At 42.3% G+C, this 22,971-nt stretch overlaps 1 pseudogene; it reads left to right on the top strand.

Annotated features, from left to right (window-relative positions):
• The first annotated feature begins 2,737 nt into the window (after positions 1-2,737).
• LOC136503831 (uncharacterized) lies at positions 2,738-13,278 on the top strand (annotated as a pseudogene).
• The last annotated feature ends 9,693 nt before the right edge of the window (positions 13,279-22,971 follow it).

Raw genomic sequence — 22,971 nt, 5'->3', positions numbered from 1 at the left:
TTTACGTTTTGAAATTCCATTGATTGAGACTTTGTCAGCGTATACTTATTCTTTAATCAATGGTTGTCACTTTAATTGGGCCAATGCTAGCTTACAACAGCAATAGGTGTATACCCTGTATTCGGTAGAGTATATAACATAGTGTTATAAGATTTGCTTCTTTTTTTTTTGCAATGTTTTAGTGACTGATACCATTTTTGTCATGTTGCTTGTATTTCTAATTTTATGATTAGTGATTACATGCTCACTGCAATTATATCCTGGATCATTAGCATTCATTATGTTGGCAAAATTAGCTACCCAGCCTATAACTCTGTACAACATGTATATCATTTCAGTGGCCTTGTTACCATTGATTTTGGACTAGCTTGCAGAAAAGCTATTTTTCTAGGCAGCTTGTAAGATATTTCTTTTCATGTTTGGATAAGATTAAATTTTCTCTTGAGTTATGAAGCAGGTGCATAGATATGCTGAGAAAAAAATTATTTTTTTCTTTGGAAAATAGGTTTGCAGAGTGTAATTCCCAAAAATACTCGGCAAACAATAATGGTATATTGAGAAAAAAATTATTATTTTTTCTTTGGAAAATAGCTTTGGCGAGTGTAATTCCAAAAACACTCGGCAAACAATAATGGTATGCTGAGACTTTTTTTTGAAAAATAGGTTTGCCGAGTGTAATTCCAAAAAACACTCGGCAAACAATAATCCTTTGCCGAGTGTATTTTGAAAAAACACTCGGCAAACCACTTTTTTTTGCTTAGTGTCAAATTTGACACTCAGCAAATCATTTGCTGAGTGCGCGATAAAAAACACTCGGCAAATAGCTGTTTGCCGACACTGTAGATGTCGTGTGCTTTTTGCCGAGTGTTACATTCGGCAAAGCCTTTGCCGAGTGTTTTTTTTTGTCTTTGCCGAGTGCCTGTGGCACACAGCAAAGTTACTGTTTCCGATAGTGATTGGGCAGTGGAGAGCATGCAGGGGCGGCGGCGCAAGGCCCAGATCCAGACCTGGTTGGGCTGTGGGTTTTTTTCCTTTATTTTTTTGTTTTTTATTTGATTCTTGCAGGCGGGAAGTTGAACCGCTTCGGAAAAGAATGATTAACTGAGACCTTTTAGACGAGACGGGCGTGATGCCTGCTTCGGTTAGCCCATTTCGTCTGCCTCGATTTTTTTTTGTAGTAGCGGTGGCGCCATCCCCCGGCGCCGTCGAGCTCGACATCTCAAGCGCTGCAGCCACACCCCGTGCTTCGGTGATTTGGGCGCCCATCTTTGCTTCTCCAGTGTGCCGCAGGTGGATCCGGTGCCTCGGCACTCGGGCAAGACGACTCCATACAATGCGGCGTTGGATGGCGATTACGCCTGGGAGCACAAGCCGTTGTCGTCGCTTCACAAGACGACGGCCGCGCCTCGATTCCTGTTCACGAGGGGGCTTTTTGGAAATGTTACGGTACACAGACGACGACTCAAGCAGGCCCGTTGTACGTGCCATCAAAGCTCAAAAGCCAGGCGTCGCAGCGCAGCCCGTCCGCCGTACCTGACCTGAGCCCATCCAATGATGAGCTGTGGAACCTGGAGCGGCAACTCAGACAAAAGCCTGTTACCAGTAAAATCCAGTCAGTACCCTCGTAAGTGGAAAGCACATGGCTCGTAAGTCACCTGGGCATTCGGTTAGACTGAACCGATCGGTTCGGTTCCTCGGTCATTTGGTCAGTTCGGTCATCAGAAACCTGGGATCGATCGGTCTTTGCAAAAAACGATGACCGAGGAAGTTCGGTCTCGGTTAGTTCGGTTCGGTCTTGGTCACGACCGAACTAACCGGACCTGAGTAGCAGCCACAAACAATAGCAGAATCTATAGCAATTTTCAACAGCATGCTTGCTATTTGAAGGCAAAAAAATACCAACACAATATATAAAACAAACCACACATTATTATGACAAGTTCTAGCACACAACTTTCTCAGTTCTCACAAATCACAATCACACATTACGAACGAAGTCTACAGAACTATGGTCAGTTCGATTACTTCGGTTAACCGACACATATGACCGAACTTCTATCGGTTACTTCGGTTAGTTGGGAGCCAGGACCGAACTCATGACCGAACTTTTCGGTCTCGGTCTTTTCGGTCTCGGTCTCGGTCTTTTCGGTTCGGTCTTCGGTCTTCGGTTAATTATGCCCAGAGTGACTCGTAAGGGCACGTTTAGTTGGCAAAATTTTTTGGTTTTGGCTACTGTAGTATTTTCGTTTGTATTTGGTAATTGGTGTCTAATTATGGACTAATTAGGTTCAAAAGTTTCGTCTCGCGATTTCTCACCTAACTGTGCAATTAGTTTTGTTTTTCGTCTACATTTAGTACTCCATGCATGTGCCGCAAGATTCGATGTGACACTTTGGGGTGAAAATTTTAGGAATCTAAACAGGGCCTAAGTCGAAAGCACAAGGCTAGCCAGCCAGGCAGCGTTTCGCCGCGGCCAGCTACGCGTGACGTCGCGTGGGATTTCGCATTCTCGCCGCAGCAAGGCCCGATCCACCAGGTCCCGTGTTGGACGGCGGCTGGATCTCGCCCCACTGCGCTCCACACAACCCGTTTTCCCTTTCCGGCCGCACATCCTTTCCAGCGATCCCAGTCCCAGCTCTCGTCAGAGCAGTGGCCGCCCCTGCCCTTCCCAAGAAAACCCTAGCCGCAGCGGCGCAAAACCCTAGAGGCGGCTCCGGACACTGCTTGGGTTCCGGTGATGGAGGAAGAAGTCAGCGGCGCCAGTGGCAGCGAGGAGGTGGTGCAGCTGCAGGACGCGGTGGAGCTGCTGGTGGAGCACCTCGTGGAGCCGGCGCTGCCGCTCGGCCGGGTCGACCGGGAGGAGGCCCTGTCGCCTGAGACACAGGAGGCCGTGGCGCGTCAGGTGAGGAAGCACTTGTGCTTGACCCATATATTGCTCCTTTTCGCGGGGTTCCTGGAGGGGAGGGTCGATCGGGGCATGGATTTGGGTCGCGCGGCGGTGGAACACCTCGTGGTCACTGCGTGCTTGCGGTGGATCCGGGTTGAGGAAAGGAGCATGGCGCCTCCACACTTCCCCGTGCGAGTGCGATTCGTTCTGGGTTGGCTTTGGGTCGCAACTCGCAAGAGTCATCCGTCCGCCTAGCAGAAGCAAAGCTCAGCGCTGTAGAACTCAATCCCGTGCACGTTATCATCATGATGTAAATATTTTAGTTGCATGAGGTTCATGTTTTACATTCCAAACCAGCTAGCTGCATATTGTAACGCATATTGTAGCGGTGTTCAGGCCAGAGCCGTGCTGCGTCCACGGTGCGGCCCAGCGGTTCCTTAGCCACGCCACGCACGAAATGTTCTCGCTCTTTAGGCGGGCAAGGCGCAGCGTGAGCGGGCGTGGCGGATTGTAAGCACCGTTGAGTCTGTCTACCCAAGAACCATGTGTTTTATGTAGTTTCAATACATTAATTTTTTTACACCATAGAATTAAGATACAACAACCTCCATCCTCCTTCTACATCCAGCCTTCTTCTACCTCACTACCGGAATCAAAGGCTTTGTCGAGTGTCATATTCTTTGCCGAGTGTATTTTATCAGACACTCGACAAACCATCTCTTTGCCGAGTGCCAAACTAAAAACACTCGGCAAAGATTCTGGCACTCGGCAAACTCTCTGTTAATTGACTGCCTTACTAAAAAACACTCGGCAAACATTCTTACACTCGGCAATTATACTGAAAAACACTCGGCAAACTCCAACACTCGGCAAATATGGGAAAAACACTCAGCAAATTACGGCACTCGACAAACATCGCGCCACGTGTCCCTCCATGAAAAGAGAAAAAAAAAATCCTTTGCCGAGTGTCAGATCTAGGACAGTCGGCAAATACTGCTTTGCCGAGTGCCAGATCCAGAACACTCGGCAAAGCCTATGCATTTTTAATTTCACTTGTAAAGTAAGAAATTTCATGGGCACTTGGTTTTTTCTTGTAAAAATGAAACCATCTCTGAGTACCATTAGTTCATTTATTATCTTTACTTTTCTGAGCATTTTTCTCAAACACATGCTGGATACAGGCAACTACTGCAGAACTGTGACCATTTAATTACTATATGCCCTGTTTAATGCATATCCTACAACAGATTTGGTGTCAATACGTAGTTCACATGCGATTTTTTTTATCTCCCGGCTTTCCAGAGAAGTATGAGTTGATAGCTTTTTGTTCAAATGAGTTGTGAGAAACTTAATAGAAAATCTTTCTGTTCTTCTTGCGAGTTTCTATGTGGATACTGTTACAAGATTCAAGGATATGTTTGAAGCTTGGTTTTTCACCTGGTCACTTATGCAGAACTTACTAACATCTGAGATCAAATGAAACTTTTTTTAACGTGGTACAACTGAGTAAAAATGTCTGCTAGAGTAAATCAAAGAATTTTATTGAGCGTGTCTTAGGTTATGAACCTAGATTATATGGTGGTTAATTAGGTTATTAGTGTTCCTTAGGAGTTCTCTAATATCCATGTGTCTGTGCACCTTGATCCTAGATCATGAAAAGAAATAGACTCTTGCAGGAGAACTTAAATCTATCAGGAAGTGCCATGTGCATTGAATGAATTGCAGTAGATATTAAGCCATGAATTTAACCGAAGAAACATTTCTGTTCTGGAACTGCTGCAGTCGCTTGCTCTGGTAAACCTTGATGATGCAGATTGATAGTGACTCTTAATCTTTCCTGATGTTTGCAGGTGTTCTCGATACCGAGGAATTGGCCATTGTTAACAGCATGTTCCGTAAGACCCAGGGTTCCAGGCTGCCTGGAATCATGGAGGAAATTAGGAGATCAGGGGAATCAACAACATCAACTATGGAAAGTGAAACCTAGGCAATGGAAAGCCTTGAGATGGAACTATTTGACAATGTGTGCGTGCTTTTTTTTTGGCATCATGTATGCTTAGTTTAGCTTTTGAGGATTAATACTTGAATGATTGAATCCGTGTATGTTTTGTTGGCCGTGCACTGGTTAGCTGCTGCAAAGTCGAAGTTCACAGTGAATTTGAATGATATAGTTAGTTATCAATGTGTAAACATGTGGTTTTGCTGAGAAAAAAAATATTTTTTTTCTTTGGAAAATAAGTTTGCCGAGTGTAATTCCCAAAAACACTCGGCACACAATAATGGTATACTGAGAAAAAAATATTTTTTTTCTTTGCAAAATAGGTTTGCCGAGTGTAATTCCCAAATACACTCGGCAAACAATAACCCTTTGCTGAGTGTATTTTGGAAAAACACTCGGCAAACCACTTTTTTTGTCGAGTGTTAAATTTGACACTTGGCAAATAGCTGTTTGCCGACACTGTAGATGACGTGCGCTGTTTGCTGAGTGTTACACTCGGCAAAGCATTTGCCGAGTGTTTTTTTGGTCTTTGCCGAGTGCCTGTGGCACACGACAAAGTCACTGTTTCTGGTAGTGCCTCCAGACAATCACAAATCACAAGATCACAGATCCACATATCACAAGAAATAATTTTTTTCTATGCAAGGATAAGAGGACAAATCGCGTCCAGGTCTGATCGGAGCGAGGGGCCACGACCGCAGCAGAATGACGGACTACGACGCGACCGCAGCAGACGCGATGCAGTAGACTGACGGACCACGGCTGCCCACACAGTTGAAAAGAGAGAGGGAGAGACAGAGAGAAAATCCATGTGTTTTTTATGCTAAAACACATGTGTGTTGTATAGCATTTCTGTTCAATAAAAGGAAGAAAGAAAGCCGGAAAAGGTCGCAACATTGTGAGGCGGAAAACTGTGTCTTCGCGTTCGCATGTGTGCGTGCGTGAGCGACGTCGATAGGGCACCCGTCGGCCCGTTGCCGATCGCCGTCGAGCTGCATTCCGGCAGCCGGCGCCAACAAGCGCTCCCGATCTCCCGATCCGGCCACGGGCCACCTCAATCGAACTTGGCGGCGGCGCTCCACCTCCAAGTGCCACGGCCAAGGAGGCCAGGCGGTCACGAGGCACTGCCGCACTGGGCAGGCTCGGGTGATCGGCAGCTGCTATTCACGCTTTGGCGGCTCACCCTCGTTCCTCGATCCGGCACGCCCTTTGAGGAACGGAGGAGCATGGCGCTTACGCCTCCTCCCCGTGAGATGCGAGCGGTCCTGCGTGGCTACGGATCCAAGCGGGGTGGTCTGCGTGCCAATATTTTGAGCTGTGCGGGTGCCTGCTACACAAGCGCTTGCAAACTGCACCATCCTGGCACATCCTCAGCAGCCGGAGCAGGGGCGGATGCGCCCTTCTTCTTCCTAGCGACGGGGGCCTCGGCAGCTGGAGTAGACGACGATTTCTTCTTAACCGGTGCGGTGGCAGGGGCAAGAGTGGGCTTGGTCGAGTAGACAGATGAAATGACGGCGACGGTAGAGTCTTCGCCTGTTTGCGGGTGTGTGCAGGATTTCAATGGCTTTGCTGATTGCCCACATTTGTTCATTTGGAATTCGCGGCTTCTACTGGCTGATCCATAACATTGTTCCACTTAGTGTTGATCACACACTTTTTTTTCTTTCTTTCTTTTTTATTTTTGCAATTGCCGATCGATCTGCGGCTTTCCTCGCGGCTCCGTCATTATATCATATGGAGCTTATTCTAGCTTATTTGTTTCGGGCTTCGGGCTTTTCGAATTCGCTTTTGTTTTTTCCAATAAATCGTCAGCGACTTACCCGCCATGTATGTGGTTTTGTTGTTGTGCAGGTCCACGCAATGGTTCTCTACAACAACTACAACTGGGAACAGTCCCCGCAACTCAAGTTTGCCAGCACTGCCGGAAACAGTCAATTTGCCGAGTGCAAGGGGGTTTGCCAAGTGCAATTCTTCGGGCACTCGGCAAACAAGCTTTTTGCCGAGTGCTGTGCGAAAAACACTCGGCAGGATAATTGCACTCGGCAAAAAAGAGGGTTTACCGAGTGCCAAAAAAAACACTCGGCAAAGAAGGGGGTTTGCCAAGTGCCAAAAAAACACTCGGCCAAGAAGGGGGTTTGCCGAGTGTTTCTTTTTTGCACTCGGCAAACCCCCTTCTTTGCCGAGTGTTTTTTTTGGCACTCGAGGAAGAAATAAATTTTGTTTTCTCTTCTGACCTTCAAACTTTTTCTACTCTGCACATACAACATTTGGTACTCCATGTTAAAATTTAGTATATTTCTGGATCTGTTTGCTATACTTAATTAATTTATTGCATTTCAAGATTTTTTTTGGTTTAAGTCAAATTTGGACGGCAAGTGATTCAAATAATAGAATAAAATGAGTAGAAAAATGATAGTCATGTTATTGAGTCCAGTGTGAGGCCTTACCTTAGAAATGAAAAGAAATTCCGAACATCTTGTTTAGAAAACACGACCACGAACGTGTGGCCGAATGGTTTTTAAATTATAAAAAAAGCAAACAAAGTTTGAAAATCATGAGATTTGTCATGATGTGATGATATCATACGATGGAGGCTGTGGTAAAAAATTGATAAGGGTTCGCACGTTTTGTCACGTACGATGTTTACAAACCGAAGCATCTTAGAAGAAGAATCGTAGTGTTAAAATGTAGTTTACAAACCGAAGTACTAACTGCCTATCTCACAAATTGCACCCAAGGTGCTCTTCTATCATTCATTTATAAATGATGTTTGTCAGTAGCTGGAAATTTTTAACAACGATTCAGTGTCATGTTCCATAGAAGTTGCAGTTAAAAAGGCTTGTTCATGTTCTTAGACCATGGTTCCTGATCATATTCTTTATTCAGTCACACCAGATTTGGCAAATAGATATAAGGGTCCTCAACATTAGTTTGTGGATTAGAAGTTTAAACATTCTAAAGTATTTGTCATTATATTTGAATTTGAGGGAGCAATGTAATAAGAAGATTTTACTGCAAAGTTAAAATACAATTTCCTTGTATGTTTTGTTACCCTGGTTGCTTTTAGGGTTAGATGATGTTATATATATAACTTCAAAGCTCCATTTTAACCTTGCACATAATCGAAAGGAATTTAATATTTCCTAAACCTGGTATGTGAACACATCACCTGGTATTTGGTGCATTGGATGTCAGGTGAGATGCTATGAAAACAGTATCTTGAATATCTTGCATATATCAACCTGATCAATCATTTTGATATGTGATATTTGCGGAGCTAAGATGATATGGAACCCCAGTCTCGTGCCGCGCTGCTCTCCCCTTCCCTAACTATGCCTTGTGACTTTTTTTGTTTTGTACTACTCTTGAGTGGCTGTGATGAATCAAGTTTCCATTAGAGAACTTCTGCACTTTAGCACCTTATGAGCTGGTACTTGGGATATTTTGTTCTGTTTGCTGCTGAACTAGGATGGCTTGTACCAGTACAAACAACCAGTTCTGTGGCCAGTTCAATTCCCATTAGAGAGAGAGAATTAAATTAAGCTCCAGGTGAAATTAAGTTGCAGTTGTCATGCTGATAATGGGTAAATCTGAGCCAATTCTCGACCAACAAAACATTTTTTTCACTCAGTCAGTATATGCTTGAAAGTTGTCTAGCAGCCATGCAATTAGCAACAATTTGAGGTTGAACTTGTCATTCTCATTTCATCTGTTTGTATCCTATATTTGTGTTCCTTTACTGAATATTCAGAATTCCCTTGTTTTGTTTTACCTTGTTAGAGAATGTTTTGTTGAACTAGTGAATGTATATATGCTTCAAACAATTCAAATAAATTGCATGATTGTGAATTCATACATTGTACATAGCTAAATGATCTCCTTCACAATCAACAGTTGTGTGCCTGTGAATTTATCTTTTACATAAGGGCTTGGTCTAACTGGATGTCTTGCTGTTTATTCAAGATATTATATTTGTACGTCATAGCTATGCGTGAATTTCTGGGTATTCAGAATGTCATGCTGTTTAATCAAGATATTAAACTGAAATATGCTGAGAAAAAAATTATTTTTTTTTCTTTGGAAAATAGGTTTGCCGAGTGTAATTCCCAAAAACACTCGGCAAACAATAATGGTATGCTGAGAATTTTTTTTCTTTGGAAAATAGGTTTGCCGAGTGTAATTCCCAAAAACACTCGGCAAACAATAATCCTTTGCCGAGTGTATTTTGGAAAACACTCGGCAAACCACTTTTTTTTGCCAAGTGTCAAATTTGACACTTGACAAACCATTTGCCGAGTGCGCGATAAAAAACACTCGACAAATAGCTGTTTGCCGACACTGTAAATGCCGTGTGCTGTTTATCGAGTGTTACACTTGGCAAAGCATTTGCCGAGTGTTTTTGGTCTTTGCCGAGTGCCTGTGGCACACGGCAAAGTCACTGTTTCCGATAGTGCAGCCCCCTTCGGTTCTGCATGTCCGCCTCCCTCACCGTCACCAACAAAAATCTGCTCATGTACCTGAACCATCCCCAGAACCGAAATGCTGCGGTGGGGTTCTTGGTTACTGACAAGGCAATCATCGACGCCTCCGACATTGCTGAGGCGCTCGACCCCACCAAGGACTCCCCCGAGATGATCATGTGGCCGATCTCCACGATTGCTGGTATGCTTCTCAATAAGACAAAGAAAGCATGCTTGCTCGAGCATGGATCTCAAACCAAGGTTGTCTGGTCGATATTTGAGAAAGATATCAGCAGTGACATGTCGGTGCAGGGGTCGTGTATTAAATCTACGGCACTTCCTTCTGAACCATACATGCTTCAGCGGATTGCATATTCAGAGGTGGAGCCCAAAACAGGTTTGTGCTATAGACACTTCTACAGTTTTCTTCTTCAACTTAATTACAGTGCATTGTATGTATGCACCCTTATTCCTTTTCTAATAACTAGAGCAATTGGATGCAGCCTTGTTGTGGCTACTGGCTACAGGTCCATGCCATAATTTGTAGTAGAATTGTAGTTCACCCACAAGCACATGGGCACAAATATGGTCAATTTGTGGAGTTAGGCTAGCTGGTGTGGTTTCGCTGCCCTCATTTAATTTGATTCTATACAAGTTGTTTGCTACCGAAACATTATTTAATATGGTCTTGCATCCACGGGCACATTTGGGGCGCGATTGGTTGCATGTACGAGGCTCAGCCAGGCTCGCCAGATGCAATATACACGTGACCAGTTTCCTGGTCTTGGGTGTCGGCCAGGTTTGCTCCATGCAAAAGCCGCCCCCTTGCCTAGCTCGGCCCATGAGGAAAAAATCAATGTTTTGATGGCCGCACGCACGGGCGAGCGCGCGGGAGAGCGTTTCCTTAAAGACTGGCTGCATTTTCCGTGCATTTATTTATACATGCATTAAACCAGATGGCAACTCAGCTGTGCTAGGTTGTTCGCGCACAATGTATTTCTGTTATGCTATAATGGAAATGGGGTTGCCTCCAATGGAAAAGAGGTTGTTTCCGTGTGAGCAACCAAACATAACCCTCCTGCATGCATCCAGCATGGCTGCTGAGGGCCTGGATGCCTAGAGCGAGCCATGCTCGGCCGGGAAGCCAACTAATCGCGTCCTAGAGTAGCTTAATTAGATTGTGTTCATGAACTGATAGCAATCAATGTTCTTTTCTAAATTACACCAGATTGTGTGCTCGATACACAAGTTGCATGGGAAGCGTAATTGTGTGCTTGATTTTTATTGATTTTGCAAAGTCTATGCTTGTGCTCCAATCTTTTGTATGTCTTAGTATGTCTCACACACTTTTATTTTAGTAGGTATGAAGCGTACACATTTGCATTTTATCGAAGAACATCCGGTGTACTCACTGAGTAATAAAGGGACAGCTACCATGTTGTTCCTTATGCACTATGATAAGACAGTTGACAACAAGCTTAAGGAAATGCCTTTAGATGTCGTGATCAAAAGGTTTGCTTTTCCACTGTTCCCACTTTGTACCATTGCATGTTGTAGACCTAGTCAATAAGTACATTATATCAGGATTAATGTCATTTGAGGCAGCAAATCAGGAAAGTGGATAGATTGGTGCCCAATTTAGTGGAATCCTAGGCGCACCATTAGCATTGCTAATATAGAAGCTTAGCAAGAGTGATTGGGAGAGAATTAAGGGGTGATTGGGATATGTCATGGGCCTATCGATAAGGATGGCTTGCTTAGGGATCAAGTAAGCCTCTATATGTAAGGAGAGGAGATGTATCAATCTAATCAAGGAAGAATTAGAAGGAAAAAGGCCTTCTCTCCTGCTCAGCCGTGAGCAAGGCCCCCGGCCGGCCCCCTCTCTCCCTCGCAACCATAATAGCCACCATAACATCTCGAATGGGTGGTGTCAGGTTCTTATGAGCCGCTATCGGATCCTATCGCCAAGGAGCTGACCGTCCTCTCCTAGTAGGTGGTGTCTCTCTGGGTGCATCTAGAGGCCCAAGAATCTCGACAACAGGCGACCACCACTACCACCATAAACGGCGCCCAGTAGATCCAAGCCGAGGGCGAGATGTTGCAGCAGATCGAGCAGCCAATAGACATCTTGACGGAGCCGGCAGGGAAGATGCTTAACCGTTAGGTGTTAGTAGCGGTGTGGCTGCAGGCTGCTGTTCGCGGCACCTAGCGGGTGGGCAGGTGTGGGAGGTGCGCGATCAGTAGCTGATTCAGCCCACACCCCATCACATCTCCTCAAAGTTGCGCATAACTACATGGAGGACCTCGATCTTAGCCGCTGCGTAGGGGATCTAGGGCCTGTGGTTCCCCCTGCAGGCGGCGGACATGGTATTTTCCCTGTAGGCAATGAACTGAGATTCTGCGGCGACGGGCGTTGGGGAGGCGCACCCCTCCTTGTCGTTCTCCATTGGAAGCCCTCATCTCTTCCCTATGTGGCACGGGCCAACAGCCATCTAGCATGGAGAAGGCATGGGGTCATAGGTAGGCACGCACCGTGTAGCACCGCCGCAATCCGCCACCGGCCACCATGAGAGCACCTCTGCTGGTCGCTGTTGCGACCACTCCCAAGTCTCGACACCCGCGCCAAACTACACCATGGGATCTAGGTGGCTGTACACGTGCAGCTCCGACGTGTGGATGATGTCCACCTTATATTCTGCAGGCAGCAAGTTTGGTTGCAGCTCGAGGACGAGCTACTTCTCCATGAGGGGTGTAGTGTTAGAGGCAACAAATCAGGAAAGTGACAGATTGGTGCCCAACTAAGGGGAATCCTTGGCGCACCATTAGCAGGTGCTAATATAGAAGCTTAGCAGGAGTGATTGGGTGAGAAATAAGGGGTGATTAGGCTATGTCATGGGCCTATCGATAAGGATCACTTACTTAGTGGTAAGTAAGCCTCTCTATATAAGGAGATGAGATGTATCAATCTAATCAACTAAGAATTAGAAGGAAAAAGCCTTCTCTCTGGCTCGATCAGGCAAGGCCCTTGGGCGGCCCCCTCTCTCCCTTGCAACCATAATAGATTCAGCAATGGTTACTTTGCTAAAGCTCTCTTCACCCTTTTCAAGATACTTTGTTTCATGTGTATGTGATATAATGCTTGCTGATTGTCCCTCCTAAATGAGTTGCTTTGCTAGTGTTAATACACAATTTTTCAATCGTAGTAATTTATAAAAGTTGTCCCTATTGTATTTCTTCCTTTCCTCTGACAGGATGAGTGGTCTATATTTGAAAGTGGTTCGTACCCAACAACGAACATCTGTTGTTGATTGCTATCATTTACTGCCATATAAGGTCTTCTTAAACGTCCTAGACAGGTACACTGAAAGATTTATTTCAGCTGATTATGCATGAAACCATTATCGAAATGGTGTTCTTCTTACAACTCTTTTAGGTTAATGACTAAAGATTACTCTTCACATGTTGCAGGGACTGGCCTTTCGGATCTTCACTGAGCGTGCCAAAGGAACAAGAAGTTAACAGTAATAGCAAGTCCAAAATGAAAAAAATAACCACTGACGTTTCAACTCCAAAGAAAAATAAGCAGGTGGTAAAAGCAGTTGGTGATAGTGGCACCAACAACTGCAGCACCAGCAAAAACAGAACAGACAGTAACACGAACTGCAAAAGAAAATTTGAAGCCTTGACTAAAGTTGCTACCTACGCAGAGCATGTGGATGGTCAGAGCCCCACAAAATACTTACAAGCCAGTGAGCCTATCGATCTTATAGTACTTCGCTACTTCGATTTTACGGATCCATTGTTGTTTCTCCTTATCATTATGATAAAGTCACTTAATTTCAGGTGTCCAAATGGACAAGAACAGACCAGAGAACAACTCTAAAAGTAGAAATGTGTGCCAAGATATCATTCCGGTAAAGAACTCCGGATGAGCTTGAGAAAAAGATGCATTGAAATCAGGCGTGATGTTTCTAGTTCACTAATAATTAAAATTTGCAAGTTTATGTGTAAAATTTCAACTTAAAGAATTCTTTTAAAAAATACTTCAACTAAATAATTAATTATCATTCTATCACACACAGTTTTAAAAACAAAACTGAGTACTAACTATATGTGTGACCAGGAAGTCAAATCACACATATAGTGACAAATTATAATAGTATCAAGAGACAATGCTTTATTATATAACGAAATATACTTATATTCAATACTTACATCAGAGTATCGTCAAACTGTTGGTAATCTTTAGGCTCCATCCTTCACAGGGACGGCTGACTGGGGGTAATATATGCCTAGCACTTCTATCAATCTTCTGGGAACTCCTCCGTGAATCCATCAATCTTCGGAGCAACTTTTCTAGAATCTGTGGTGTGAGGAAATAGCAAGGGTGAGCACATGTCGTACTCAGCAAATATAACATGGAGTTAATGGGGCTCAAAAGGATGACACTGGTTTACTGCAATTAGCTTTTAGTTAGTCGTAATTTTAAGTAATTGAGTAGCATCAAATTTATCATAAGCCCACATAAACACATGATCAGATAAACATGAATAATGAATAGTGTAAACAATTAACCATTAATGATCATCTATTCCGTAAGAGTTCCATGGCAGCTTGTGACCGTGAGGGCGGCTGTTATAACAATTTTACACTCTCCAGAGGTTGTACATCTTTACCCATGAGCCATGATTTACCCTTTCATCCAAGGTGACCAGCCTCTTGACCCACTACAAAGGAAGGTCGAAAGGGTTCACTATGAAGTCTTTTAAAGGTTCGTCTAACAAGTTAGGGCCGCAAGGTTTTTATGCCCTGCGAATGTAGAGCCCCCCTTTCGAAAGGCACACTCACGCAGAAGTACTCTTAGGAACAGAGGCCGCACTACACCCAACCAAAAACACACCCCTCTTGCACCATAAAGGTAACCACTAACAAGCTAGAAAAGCTCCTTATACTTGACTAAAGTCAGAACCATATAGCACTCATGGATGTACTGTAAGTCCCGGTGACCACTTACAGATAAGTCCTTAGGTAGAGGAATCTAGAGCATCACAAAAACTATGCTCTAGCCCCCCTTTTTCCTTGTTGCTAAAAAGCATCTTTTAGTGTTTTTTGCATATTCCATTAGTTAAGTTACAAGATCATGGTTTCAGTTGAGCACTAGCATCATACTACCCAATGCAATACCCCTTAGGTGATAAGGAATCCAAGATATCAAATAGTTAGAAAAATTACTACGGTTGTCAAGGTAGACACATGCATATGATTAAGTTATTAAAGTGAATAGGACAACAAGGAGGATCCCATGCTCTACTTGCCTTAAACACTTGCTCAACTCTCACACCATCAACTTTCAGTCATCACCTTCTGATCTTCAGCACCCACAAACGGTTGTCGTTTACTCAGAGCAAGCACCACACATAGGCAATCCAACAAGCAACAAATAAAAGCAACTAAGAATAACAGAGCAAGAGCTTTAAAACACCGTGCTAAGTGAGAACTCATTGCCACAATTGAGAGAACCCAAGAAATGTCGATAACGAAACTATCGTTAAAAAGAAACGACTATCAAGAGTTTTATATTATAAAAGAAGCAACTATGGGTTTGATTTATTTTAATTAAAAAAACTATGTGATTTTAATTATAAAACTAGATACAAGTATATTAATCAATTTAATATTTAACTATATATAGAAAAACATGTGACATGAAAAACATTAATACTACTGTGTAGAGCACGTCGGCATGAATCTAACGCAACTTGAACAAACCGAATCGGAATTAAAACGAAGAAAAGACGGAGATATTACGAACCAATGGTAGTTTCGTAATTATGTCGTCTTCATCCTTGGCTGTTGCAGATCGTGACGTCCATGGCCTTTGGAACCTGCTGCCGTTCTTGTAGGGGATGTCGGCCGGGGAAGCAAAGGCAGGGCTGAGCTGAGCATGAGCCTGAGACTTGGAGGCCTCGACTCCCACCTGCCAACGTGCGTCATCCGCGACCGGCGGTGCCCGCGTGTGGCCAAAGGGCTCCCGAACTAGCCATGCACGCATGGTTCAAGCGCCGCACGGCAGCCGGGCTGAGGCAGGGCCAACGCGGCAGCTGCAGCAGCGCACGCGCGCTCGCCCAACGGGCTACGGCGGCGCCGGAGAGCCGAGCAGCGGTCGGAATCGAAGGAGAACAAGAAGCCAACCATGGTGAAGTTCACCGGAAGCAAAGAAACAAAGGAGAAAAGGTCAAACGGTGATGTATTCACGCAACCAAGTATACCATGACGTGGAGGACAAAGAGGGATACCTCATGGTGGTGTTGATGTCGGAACGCGACAGTTAGGCCGAAAAAGCTCGCCGAACAGTCCGACGCTGACATGACAGGAAGGGAGAAAATTCTAATTTACTACACGAGGGATTTTTCAAACTAGGGGCTTCCCTTACGGTAGTTTTGTGTGTGTATATATATATATACCCCCACATCCACGTCAGCTAGCAATATGGTACTAATTGACGTTGCACCATCCACTTGCAGTAATGGGCCTAAATAAACATTAAAGCCCATTAGTAAATAAAGACATGGGCCTTTAGGATTTATTAGAATTATTGCACATGGGCTTTGAGCATTGGAAAATAGAGATTTTATTATTTCTGGAATTAATTAATTTCATGGATTAAATAATTCTAGAAATGTCTAGAATTATTATTTAAGCCGTGAAAAATACTCCGAAAGCTTCAAAAATTCGGGGAGAGGCATTATGGAATATGAGGAACTAAAATAAAGTACTTGGGGCTCATGATAAGATAATTTGGAGCATCTAAAAATTAAATTATGCTCACAGACAAGTGGACACAAGTTCTAGAAAAAGCCAGAAAAATTCTCGAGAAGTTTGTAGAGATTGATTGACGGACGAGGAGCTGAATGGAGCGATTTGGGTTACAAAGAAAATATTTTAGGAAGCTCCCAATGAAAACTTGAACTGAGAAGCAGGAATTTTTGATTGTAGACAAAGATAAAGGCATGCTAGAGAAGGAAGATTGACCTACTAAACATATTTTAAAGATTTTGCTCACTCTCAACACACAAAGAAACAACAAGCAAACATCACATCAAGCAATATCTGGTCAAATTAATTCAGAAAAGTTTAAATATTCACATTTTTCCTATAACTAATTGACGCTAACTTAAACTAAACCTAAAAAAAATTATCCAAATATCAGAACATTTATTTTAATTTGTGTTTTCTATACACAACCCAAAATCAAAATTTTTGGGGTGTGACAAACTACCCCACTTAACAGGAATCTCGTCCCGAGATTCGGAGAGACTATGTAGATAGATAAAACTGATCTTTAATGCTTCCTTGATGGCGATTTATGAGATTTAAGAACAAGGATCACAGATAAACAAATGATGATAAGGTAGATAAAGAAAGATCTTGAGTTCTTTGTGTCTCATCACTTGTGATACTCGGGACTTGATGATGTTGACAAAAGACGCTACCCCACTTAACAAGGGTCTTACTTGACTTCAAAAACTTCCATAAGAACATCCTTTGTTGGTGTAGTCTTCATAGCCTTCCTATGGATTACATAGATGGGGGCGGCAGCAAGCAATACACCAAACAAGATAAGCATGCAACACCACATCGACACTACACGTGCTTCTGTAGCAATGGTGGGCATCCTAAAAAGTGGGTTATAGACGATGAAAGGCCATCGTGAATTTGAACAAGATGAGATGAGAAAACTTTAGTAAACCAAAGAAATAAAAAAACAAGGAGATAAAAACCAATAGCTCAAAGGAAGCTATCAAGGAGACTAGACAATAGAACAGCGATGAGAAATAATCAATTCAATAAAAGGGGATGAAAAAGTAGTTTTGTAGCAAAATAATGTTTAGAATGTGACCAATGCTAACTTGGCATATGTCCTATAGTCAACACCGTTTTGATACAATCTGTACGCCTTCACTATGAGTCGTGATTTACCCTTTCGCCCGAGGTGATTAGCCTCTTGACCCAATACCTAGAAAGGTCGACAGGGTTCGCTATGAAGCCTTTCAAAGGTTCGTCTAACAAGTTAGGGCCATTAGATTCACTCGGCAAATAAATCTAGAAGCCCCCTTCCCGATGGCACAATGACGTGCAGCCTATACATAAGGGGACAGAGGCCACACTATAACCGATTCGTCAAGCCATTCTTACGCCAATAAAGGTAACCACTAAAAAGCTAGAAATGGTCCTTGTACTGAGCTAAAGTCAGTGCCATATAGCCCTCACAGCTGTACTGTAAGTCCCGGATGATCACTTACAGGTAAGTCCTTAGGGAGAGGAATCTAGAGCACCATAAAATAGCCCAATGCTCAAGCTCCTTTGTTCCATATTGCTCAAAACCATCTTTTAATGTTTATTGCATATTCCATTAGTCACGTTGCTAGATCATGGTTGTAATTGAGCACTAGCATCATACTACTCAATGCAATAATCCAAAGGTGTCAAGGAACAAGGTACTAGGAAATCCTTAGTGGTAATCAAGATAGACAAATGCAGCATGAATTAAATGATTAAAGGTGTATAGGACAACAAGGAAGATCCCATGCTATACTTGCCTTTTACACTTGATCAAACTTCCTCATAATTTGCTTTAGGTTATCACCTTCTGATCTTCAGCGCTCACAAACGGTTCTTGTTCTACTCGTAGAAAGCATCATGCATAGGCAAACATACAAGCAACAAATAAAAGCAACTGAGAACAATTCACCACACGAGAGAAAACAACATACTAAAAGAGAGCTAGATACTATGGTCGAGAAAACATAAGAAACGCCGATAACGAAACTATGGTACAAAAGAAACGACTACCAGAGGTCTATATTATAAAAGAAAAGCCTAATGCTTGATTTATTTTAATTAAGAAAAACCATGTGAAGGTGTTATTACTTTGGATTAGTTAAAACATAATTTAATCCGAAGCCCGAGTTGAAACTACCCATGTTTTATTCATAAACAATGTCATATAATTTAATCAAGTTAAGCTACATCTTTGCAAAATAAAGTATATGTGAAAGCAACTAAACGAGTTTATCACATATGCAATGTATTTAGCTAATCAAATTTTATTTATAAATATCTCGATACCATTTATGCTAATTCAATTTTAACTTGCAAATACAAGTTGACATGTGAGAGCACCTAATCGAATTGTATATGACATGTTGTTAAACTAAGCAAATTATATTTTAGAAACGGGCTGGGCAGTGGCCGGGCTGGGCAACGGCGCCTGCCTGCGGCCAGTAGCAGAAGGCACAGCAGCAGGCGGCTGCTGCTCGTGGCCGCGCAGGCACACGCGCATAAGGGGCCAGGCTAGGGCTAGGCGCGAGAGCAAGGGCCCAGGTGGTGGCGCGGGCTCGAGGGAAGGGCGGTGGTCGGCTATAGTCATGGGGTGACCGGAGAACACGAAGAAGAAGCTCTGTCCATGGAAGTTCGCCGGAAAACGTCAACGAAAAAGAAAAACAAAGGGAACACGGTCAAACGGTGATGGATTTGACAAAACAGATACACTATAGTTTAGAGAACGACGAGATATGTGGTGGTGGTCGATGCCGGAATTGGACGGTTTTGCCACAAAAGCTCGCCGAAGAGTTCGCCGGAAACCTAGCTGGGCCAAACTTCGGCGATAGATGTAGGGAGATAGGAGCGGCGGCTGCGAACACGGGTTGTACTTCTGGAATTAGCGCGTCGAGACGAACATCGGCATATATATAGGTCTAGGGTTTTGGGTTGGTAGAAAAACAAGATATTTTATTATTTTCAGAATTAATTAATTTTGGGATAAAAATAATTCTATAAAAGTCTAGAATTGATATTTAAGTTGCCAAAAATACTCCAAAAGCTCCAAAAATTTGGAGAAAATTCCTAGAGACACTTTGGAATATGACGAACCCAAATAAAGTATTTGGAGCTCATGAAAGGATATTTTGGAGCATCTAAAAATTAGACTATGCTCATAGAAAAATAGGAAAAGGTTTCAGAAAAAGCCAAAAAAATTCCTAGAAAGTTTTTAGAGATAGGCCAATGGATTATGAACTCAAAGAAGTGATTTGGAGCACAAGAAAAAGGATATTAGGAATCTCCAAATGAAAAGATTAAGATCGAGAGAGCAGGTATTTGATTAAAAAAAGAGACATGCCAGAGAAGGATAAACGACTTACTAAACGTGTTTTTAAATTGTTACTCACTCACCACACAAAATCATGCAACAAGCAAACATCACATCAAGCAAAACCCATCAAATTAATTTGGAAAAGATTGAAAGTTCACATTTTTCTATAACTAAATTTGCACTAGCTTAAACTAATCTTGGAAAATTTTATATCAACACATAAATCATTTATTTTATTTATTATTTTCTAAGCACAACCCAAAATCAGAAATTTTGGGGTGTGACATAACCACGGGTGCCAACCGATGATCTTCACTATACAGAGAGAGTTGACAAAACACAGGGAATACAATAAGTAATCTCAACTCTTCCTGTGTGGCTTACAAGATGTATTTATATGATGGACTGACGGACTGACTGCAGTCAAATATGGAAACAAATCAACTAATAATATAACCCGAACCGTGGGCCTCCAGGCACCCCACAAGACTCTCTTTAGAATTTGGATCATATTCCAACAAACTCCACCTTGAGACAAATTCCATCTTGTAGCGAATGAAGTATCATCAATCAACTCACTTCAATAATAAATAATCATCGACGCCAAAAGTCACTAGGACTTAAACTATAATACCAAGTAAGCCTGAGCACAGCTCAAACTTAGCTCCAGGAACTGGCTTTGTCAACATATCAGCAGGATTATCACAAGTATTTATCTTGCATACCTTAATGTCACCTTCAGCAATGACACCTTGAATAAAATGATAACTCACGTCAATGTGCTTTGTTCTTTCATGAAACATCTGATCCTTAGTCAGACAAATAGCACTCTGGCTATTACAGTGTATAGTAGTGCAAGAAGTAACCCCACAAAGTTCAGAGTATAAACCTCTCAACCAAATAGCTTCTTTACAAGCTTCAGAAATAGCCATATATTCTGCTTTTGTAGTAGACAGAGCAACAGTAGCCCGCAAACTTGCTTTCCAGCTAACATCATAGCCACCAATGGTGAAAACATAAGCCCTGAGAGACCTCCTCTTATCCAAATCACTAGCATAATCAGAATCAACATAACCAACAAGTCCATCTCTAGATTTCCCAAATTGCAAATAGGCATTAGAAGTACCTCGCAAATATCTGAAAATCCACTGAACAGCCCTCCAATGCTCCTTACCAGGATTAGCCATGAATCTACTGACAGCACTCAATGCATGAGATAAATTAGGACAAGAACAAACCATAGCATACATAAGAGAACCAACTACACTAAAATATGGAACTCTAGACATTTACTCAATCTCATTACCTGACTATGGACATAAAGCTGAGGATAATCTAAAATGTGCACCTAATGGAGTACTCACTGGTTTTGCATTATGCATATTGAAACAACAAAGAGCCTTTTCAATATAACCTCGCAGACTGAGGTATAATTTACCAGATTTTCTATCTCTAGTAATTTCCATACCAAGAATTTTTTTAGCTGCACCTAAGTCCTTCATCTCAAATTCTTTACTCAATTGTGCCTTCAATTTAGCTATTTCTGAATTTTCTTTTTGCAGCAAATAGCATATCATCAATGTAAAGAAGCAAATAAATAGCTGAGCCATTAACAATCTTCAAATAAACACAACTATCGTAATCAGACCGCTTAAAACCATGAGAGAGCATAAAAGAGTTAAATCTCTTGTACCAATGCCTAGGATATTGCATCAAACCATAAAGAGACTTATTTAACTTCTAGACAAGGTTTTCTTTTCCAGGAATAACAAAACCTTCAGGTTGGTTCATATAAATGTCTTCTTCCAACTCCCCATGTAAGAATGCAGTTTTAACATCTAGTTGCACATCATGCATGGCAACTATACTAAGCAAAGTGCTAATAGAACTATGCTTAACAACTGGGGAAAAGACATCATTATAATCAATACCTGGAATCTAGTTATAGCCTTTAGCAACCAACCTTGCTTTATACCTTGCTATCTCACTTGGAGAAATACCCTCCTTTCTTTTGAAAATCCATTTGCAACGGACATGCTTTTTATTCTTGGGCAATTTCACTAAATCCCAAGTACCATTCTTTTCAAGTGACTCCATCTCATCTTGCATAGTGGTCATCCAATTATTGCAATCAGCAGAAGTAATAGCCTTAGAATAATTAGAAGGTTCTGAATTACCTTCAATCTGTTATGCAACACTCGTAGCATAAGCAACATTGCATTCTTCAATCAACCTTTTAATTGGTTTGGGCTGTCTTCTGGCCCTATCAACAGCAATAGAACATTGTGGAGGCTATACAACTAGAGAAGAATGCCCAACAATAGAAGAATCATCAACAATTGGAGAAATTTCAGCAATAGGTGCCTCTTGGGCAACAACATTATCAACATCTGGTGTATCAATTAAGTGCTCCACCTGCACACTTACTTTCTCTCCCTCAATAGGAGCACCGATAGATAGGTTGTCATAAAAAATAGCAGATTCATTGAAGATAACATTCCTACTAAGCACAATCTTCCAAGTTTGGGGATTCCACAATTTATAACCTTTAACACTAGGTTGATAACCAAGAAATATGCATTTAGCAGCTCTAGGCTCCAATTTACCATTATCAACATGAGCATAAGCAGTACAACCAAAAACTCTCAATTGTGAATAATCAGCTGGAGAACCAGACCATACCTCTATTGGAGTCTTCTTACCAAGAGTAATGCAGGGTGAACCATTAATAAGATAGCAAGCACTGGAAGCAGCTTCAGCCCAAAAACGCCTATTCAAACCCGAACTAGACAACATGCAACTGGCCTTAGAGATGATAGTTCTGTTCCAACGCTCAGCTACACCATTCTATTGAGGCGTATAAGGAATAGTGTAGTGCCTAATAATGTCTTGAGACTTATAACATGCTTTAAACTCATTAGAACAGAATTCCATCCCATTATCAGTCTGAAGTTTTTTAACCTTTTTCAATCATAGTCTTTCACTCTTTAAATGCTTAAAATGCTTCTGATTTATCTTTCAAGAAATAAGGCCATACCTTATGAGAATAATCATCAATGATTGTCAACATATAACGAGGACTACCAATAGAAGGCTTGCAAGACGGTCCCCATAAATAAGAATGCACATAATCAAGAATGCATGTACTTTTATGAGTAGAGGTATTAAGCGACAGCCTCTTGTGCTTGCCAAACACACAATGCTCACCAAACTTCAACTTACTGATGCAATGTTCATCAAGAAGTCCTCTCTTGCACAATTCATGCAAGGTTTGCTTACTCATATGTCCAAGATGCATATGCCAAAGATTAGTAGCATCAGAATTAGAAATTATAGTAGCATCACCTGTAATTGTAGTACCATGAAGACGGTACAAATTTGGAGATTTCAGTTCACCTTTCATAACAACAAGAGAACCTTTTGACACCTTTAAAACTCCATCTCCACTGGAGTACTTGTACCCTTTACCATC

Source organism: Miscanthus floridulus, chromosome 14 (genome assembly GCF_019320115.1).
Source record: "Miscanthus floridulus cultivar M001 chromosome 14, ASM1932011v1, whole genome shotgun sequence".
Lineage (NCBI taxonomy): Eukaryota > Viridiplantae > Streptophyta > Magnoliopsida > Poales > Poaceae > Miscanthus > Miscanthus floridulus.
Note: the sequence above shows the minus strand (reverse complement) of the source record. Positions and strands in the feature narration are given on the sequence as shown.